The sequence below is a fragment of the Neopsephotus bourkii genome, unplaced genomic scaffold (genome assembly GCF_033783945.1).
Source record: "Neopsephotus bourkii isolate Nb327-2 ecotype Australia unplaced genomic scaffold, CSIRO-AGI_Nbou_v1 NB_1183, whole genome shotgun sequence".
NCBI classification, from domain to species: Eukaryota; Metazoa; Chordata; class Aves; order Psittaciformes; family Psittacidae; genus Neopsephotus; species Neopsephotus bourkii.
In genome coordinates, this window is record NW_026901668.1 from 1628265 (window position 1) to 1635603 (window position 7339).

Consider the following 7339-nt stretch of genomic DNA (forward strand, 5'->3'; position numbering starts at 1 on the left):
CCAATATTTTATTCAAAGAATCAGGAGCATGCAGGAAATTTGCACCCAAATGGCAGCATAGGACACTATTATTTTTTATAAGAAACAAAATAATTAATAGACTAACAGTCAATAAAGCTCAGAATTCACAAATTTAAATGGCATTTGTGTATAGATATTTGGTAACCAGTTGTATAAATATTTCCCTTGCACACCTACTTCTTAATTTACTGTGCTTAGATCTAAGGGTACATCCTTGTCTAGAGTCAGCAATAATTTCCAATTTATATTTTAAATCAGTAAAATTGGACTAGAAAGATGGTAGCAAAGAATAAAATTACCCCAATAGATTTACCTCTCAGGCCAATAATGGAACTGGGAATAAAAGCAAGTTCTTCTGATCAGTGTTTAGTGTCCTTATCACAGAAGCAACTTTAATTTTAATCAAAGTTGTTGGAAAACAGAGAAGCACTTTGAGCAGAGAGAGTCTAAAATTTGTGTCTCATCTGAGTGCAAAAATGCAGTCAGATTTATGGCTTTGTATAGCCACCATACTTGACAACAGAGGCTTGTATGCTTGTTATATACAAATTATTATTGTGATTATTGGTAAATGATGTTTTCTTACCTGAATCTTAGGGAACCAAACTGAGCTGGGTGCAAAAGCACAAGGGCTACAGCCTGCATCAAAGGTATAGTCACCCTGACTAGCATAGTAAAAACTGTTTAGGTCAAACCACAGAAGTACTCAAAAATCAACACTGCCCTGAATGTTAAATGAGGCTAAAACCAATAGTTTGCCTGAACTTTGTTCGTAAATTCAAATTGCCAACAGCAGCAACGCTAGCTCTCACTGTTTTCTTTGGGACTGTTGTGATATTTGTTGTTCTTCTTAAAGTTCCAGCAGCTGTGGTAAAGGGATTAGGTGATGATCTTCACTTTCTTCTAAAATAAAAGTAACTTTCTCAGAGTTAAGGAAATGTTTCTAAAATGTAGAATGTGTATGGAAGGCCACAGTTTAGTTCTTCCTGTGCTCCAGATTAGCCAGACACAAACCAGCTCCGAAGTAAGAGTGCTGTTTAGCCTGTTTTACTAACACCTGCTAAGGTGTAAGAGCTCAAGCTGTCCCACTATTCAGATTTTTGCAGATCCACTTGCCTGTGTCCTGCTGGCCTAAAGCATAGGCAGAGCAAATTCGTATTTACCCATTAGTACATATTTGCTCCATTCTCGTTATTTTCTTGCCATGTGAGATGTGTGGGATGCAGGATGTTTCTATAGTCTAAGAGGTTGTGAAAACACACCTGATACTGCATACGAGCAAACTTTCCAGTGCTGTCCTTTCCATGTAATGCTCATAGATTGCTGTAAAAGTAAAATGGAGGGTACAGTTCAATTTTTCATCTTGCAATTTTGATGCACTTGCACTTTTAGTGGGACTACAACACAGTCACTTTTTGAAACCTAAGCAATTGAGGGGAAGATTTTTGGCTGTCTTTTAATACGCAGTCCAAAAAATGCTGTTCATATAATGCACAAGCAATATAAAGACAAGAGTAAACATCCCAAAATATTCTTTATGAGAAGTCACATGTGCAAAACTTGCTCTTATTAATTTTGTAAGGACTGGCTAGGAAAAGAAAGGAAGGAAAAGAAGTTAAGGTCTGCAGACAATCAATTGAAAGAGGAACAAAGAATATCTTCATATATTTTCTACTTTGCTTGGTGTTTTCCTGCAAGGACCCATCTGAATCTGGATAGTTTTGTTTATTATGCTTCTATAGTGAAGTGTATTTAGCATATACAAATAAGCCTTATCCATTAAAAACTTTTGTTTCTGTTATTGTTTGAATCTATTTTAAAAGTTTTAAAATATGAGAGAAATCAAGTTCAGGAGTCAAATTCTAAACATTTGTTTGATCTTGTGTTCTGTGACTTCTCTTGCTCCCACAAAAAAACTATGACTCCAGTGAAATCACACTGGGTTTCTGTCTTTGTAAGCAGTTACGTATTGATTCCTACATGAATTGTAGCATGTACGTTAAATACGATCCGCCCTGCAAATCTTGCCTTAAAGTTATTCATGTTCAAGGGACTATTATCAAAACAGTCAGAATTCTCAAAGTTCAAGTTCTAATTTTCCTAGTGTTTGGAAGAACCATATTTTTTACCAATACCTGTAAATTAAATCCCATTTCTGATTTTCATATATAGCTTCATCCTGGCACATACACAAATCTATCTTTCAAATACTTTCTGCTTTTGATAACCCAAAGGAAATAAACCAGGTAATGTACAGAGTAGATTTTTACCTGCTGCTCTGAGGCCAGATGTGAATATAACGAACACTAGGAAAACACAATTCTAATTTTGCTGAACCACAAGACTAGAAATTAAACAAGAATCCCCACTCAGAGAGAACAGGCTTCCTTTTGGAACATGAAGGGAAGATGTATGAGGTAAGGAAAGTATATTTGGGTGTTGGATGCCTTGATTTTACTCTTTTTTCTTTTTTTTTTTTCTTTATGAAATAACAAACTATATGGCTTGAAATCTCAGCAAGTTAGGCTCACAAATATTACTGAAGTGTTACAGCTCCCCCTGCCAGGTTTAGGTTACAAACTGCATTTCACACACATACACACAAATGCACACTCTCAAGAAATAGATTAGCACCTATGCTAGCACTTACTGTCACTGATTTACTCTTCAGTAATTATTACAGCAAAAGAAAAAATGCATGCATTTGATAAACAATGTATGTTAAAGTAATTTTAGGAAACTTACAAAGAAGTAGATGTTAGTATTAATTTGCATTCAATGCGCACAGGAGAAATACCAAATTATTCCCAGCAGAAAGGGAGGAACGAACTAAGTACAAAAGCTTATTTCTGCTTTAATTTACTGTTTACTTTTCAACCTTCTATAAAATTAACCTATTTTTTTCTTAAACATTTTCATTTCATGAATGATAGTTGTAGTCTAAAACTGCTGTCTGCTGACAACCTAGAACCAAACCCGCTCTATGTTGCACCATGTTTGGTTCATTTTTGGCTTCAGCAAAGCTGGTGATAGAAGCTTTAGCTTTCAAAAGCCTGTGCATGTGACTGATGTGAGGAAATCCTACAAGATGGTTTTGAAAGTCAAGCTATTCAACTAAAACTGTATATGAAAGGGTAGAACTCAAATCTGTCATGAAGCCCCTAATCTTAAAACAAATACTTGGTAACTCTATAGACAACAGGCAAACATGCAGGATATAGAAACCTAAGAAGATCAAATCTCTCTTTCCAAAAACACTCATTAACAAAATCTTGCAGGGAACAAATAAAAGGTAAGTAAACCCACACATTTTATAGGTAATTAAATTAAGAAAAGCTATTCATTTAAAAGTATAGGGTACTCTAATCTAATTTCATGTTATGTCTTTGGTATATAGTGGAGCTCCACAGCATAATCTGAATCACATGAAAAACTATCTTCAGAGTAAGCTTCATTTAAATTTAAATAGTGATAATTTCAAGTAATGTAGCCTACATGGGACACAGTAAGTAAAACACCAGACTGAAACTCAAAACATGGGATATTTTTTCAACTGTGGGATTTGTGTTCTGAATTATCTTGCAAATTTCTGTTTTGGTTTCTTCTACAAAAAAGATATAAATGCTAACAACTACATATAAATCTTGAAAATACGTGTGAAAGTTTCTCATAGTAATAATATGTACTTATTAAAGAAAAAGAAAAAAAATGTCACCATCCTCTGCTTCTCATCGCATGCTCTCCTTAGTTTATGCATTAAATTAGATCCAGCAAAATGCTTGATAATCTTACAGTTAATTTACAATGAGCCAATCAGGCATCCTTCACTATTAATGCAAATGAATGAATGTTTTACTATTGGCTGTTTATACTATAGCCAGTTCGAAGTTTTCAGAGACTATAAATTAGGCCCCATGGAAATCATTGACTTGTTTAGGCATTAGAAAAACAAGTTCTACGAGTTTTTGCATTTTCAGCTTTTGCTAAGTCACTTATTTGAGATGCTTTTCATAATCATGACAAGAGATAAGATTTCCCAGTGAGTTCACCATATCCTGAAATTCAAAGTGTTATTCTGGAAGCAGTTGGACCCTGTGCTACGGATGAAAGAGGAGGTGTAGCATGGCAGTTACACAATTGAGTAGCTGTGGGAATAGAGAAGGTGCTTGCTGGGAAAGAAACAAAATACCTCCAGGACACAAGTTATAATTTTAAGAGAAAAGCCACTGAAAGAGCAAAGTAAAGCTGGAGGTGGAGTCTCTTTTATTATCTCTGTAAAATATGTTAGAACAGTAAAGTGTTTATTTGAAACTAAAAGACCACTTTAATCTCACTGTGTGATGGAGGTGACAACAGCAGTAAACAGTTGCAGAGAGTCTATCTGTCATGATTTTAGATGTTGAGCTTTAAGAATACACAGGAGTAGCTAAAATTGAGATGAAGATAAATGTGGTTATTTCCTCATGGTTATTCGATTTCACTGTCGTTAGCATGGGAATTCTTGGCCATGGACAGAACCATATTCAAAAAATGTTATTCCACAGGCACATATTTTTCAAGGCTGTCCATTGTAAAGCAGTTAATACAAGGCCATACTTTATAAATTTTTGTCCATTGTTTCACTGTTATTCCTTTCACCACTTTAAAGGAGAAAAATAAGAAACAAATTCTTTTTATTTAATACCTTTATATTAAACCATTAAACACTTCTTCTGAGGCTGTGATCAACTGAAGGCTCATATCTTGTGCTGCTGACAACTGTAATAGTATGAGTATGGATCCCAGAAAAAGCTGCAGTAAATTGAAGCTAAGGAATTTTGGCAGCCTGAAGTCTCGAGTCCTTTATAAGTGAAAAGTTTTCCTGATGCCTGTTTCTATGAAAACCAAAGGCAAAGCTCCTGTTTGACAATGATGTTTAAATAAGAATATGTTTAGTCCGTTTGACCACAAGTTTGAGAAGTAAATCTTAAATCTGAGTGCCACCAAATAAATAAAGGAAATTGACTTCCAGGAAACACTGGAGATAAAATTGGACAGCTAAAATTTCTGGTTCCCCAGATCATTAGTCATTTCTGAACATTTTACTTTTCCCTTCTAGTAGCTGATTTCGGGAATCTATATGGTAAAGGAGAAACCACACAAAAAGTGAATGACATTACCAAACTAATCAGGCACCAAAGAGAAGTCTTGTATATTAGATGTCTTGTACTTCATAATATCATTATGAAAATAGAATAAAACTGTGCATGGTGATTTTGGGAGAGGACAAGTAACCAAGAATAAAGAAAACCATCTAAGTTTGGATGAGAGGTAAACAAAATGCATAGTAATTTGTGTGTTATAAAGGTCTGCTTTCATAATAAAAAGATTTTAAATCTCTTTTGTGAGATTAAGGTACGTAACTCTTAAAATACAGAAAGGTGAAACAGTCCACAAGTGAACAGACAGAACGAGTACAGAGGTAGAGGACACGGCTCCACTGTCCATGTCTAGAATAGATTGTGGTATGGTTTGATTTGAGTTTATATCTGTTATTGAGTGCAGGAAATTTTGTAAATGGATAATTAGCATGTCCATTTGACAGCCTACATGATCCGGCAGTACATCTGAGGAAAAAGATCAAAGCAAAGAATTCAGAGATTTGTGCACACAACTATGAAGTTGTTGTACTGCAGTTTTCAGTTTAACTACAAATTCTACTTGTATGCAAAAATGTCATTTACATTTTTTGCAGAACTTCTAAATTAGCTTTCATTATTTATTAATTTAATCTGATGATGTCTTATAATTAGAACTGCTGAGAGATTGACTACAGTATGGTACTTCCCTATAATTAGAACTACATTGTTCAGGACTGTAGACATTTTTAATATACTCACTCACACCTCTTGTGGCTTGAGCCATGAAAAGAAACATGACACTGAAAAGAACTATGAAATGGACTTGCCATGAAAAGAACTAAAAACACTGAAAATGTAATCTACACATGCAAATACACACAGCTGTAATTCCCCCCCCCCCCCCCCCCCCCCAAACCTGAAAGGAACGGCAAGTTCCATTTGAGGGAAAGAGGAGAGATAAGGACAGAAGAAGAAGAAGAAGAAAAGAATAATGATCTTTGAGTTGAGAGATGGTATCTGAACTTAGGTAATGTGTTCAGTAACATAAAACCAGCATATGGACAGATGCATTTTCATACACAAACGTTTCTATTTGTGTTCTGTGCAATGTTACTGTTTGCTGGCTCCTGACCTGTCACAGGTCCTTTTGCATATTGAGCATGAAGTTCCTTTTAAACTGTACAAGGCGTTTGCAGCAGATGCGCAATTACTAGTATAGTCACACAGCCAGTTGCCACTGCTCCTCTTACAAATGATAACTGGTAAAAACTGTAGCCAATTTACTTGCAAATATCAATCAGTATCTTCAAACAACCTTCCTCTTTGTTTTTTATACCTCTTGGCCATACCTAGTTTTTAAAGAGGAATTTTGCTTTTAAAGAGGGATACTGCTACTTTTCTCTTGACTTAGAGTTCAAAACCAAAATTTCACAAGTTTCCATAGAAAAGTTTTTGCCTGTCACAATAGACATTAAAAAAATTCTTTAAAAAAACTTATCTGGAAAAGGAAGCAATTATGTTTGTTACTGGCTAGGAGCTTGCCTATAGGTATCTCAAGGGGTAAATCACTATTACAAGTTAACTGGATTATGTATAAGGGAAGTTAGCCTGTAAACTGTACAAAACAGGCTGTGCATCAGAACATCACTGTGTGATTATGGACATTGTGACTTTATGCCCCCAAGAGGTAATAATGGTTACAAATATAGGCCAAGAATAGTTTAAGTGACTTAGATGGAAAAAAGTTTTTCTGACATGGAAAGAAACAGTAGTAAAGTGTTTGGTAACCCAGACCGTGTTAAATTATACATACACGTTCCTTGGAGGTCTGGTTATATAGCTGTACATTTCACTATATGAATAATGACTAATGATAGCTACATCCTGTAATAATCATTGCTTTTTATTTATAGTAGTATGAACTCCCTCCATTTTATATTGGAATAACAAAGGCATAGAGCTGGTCACTGACTTTCTCCAACAGCTCTTTCAGCCATAGAATCGCAGGATGAGAAACCATTCCATTCTCTTTTAAAAGAAAGAGAAATCACGGAGTAAAGGAATCATCAAGCTATATATGTAACTTGATTCTCTTTTGTTACAGATATGACATACTGCTTTGTGCACCAGAGTTTTTAATGAGTCCAGCAAAGACAAAAGAAAGATGTTCTGTTCTCACTGACCTCCCTGGGTACAGC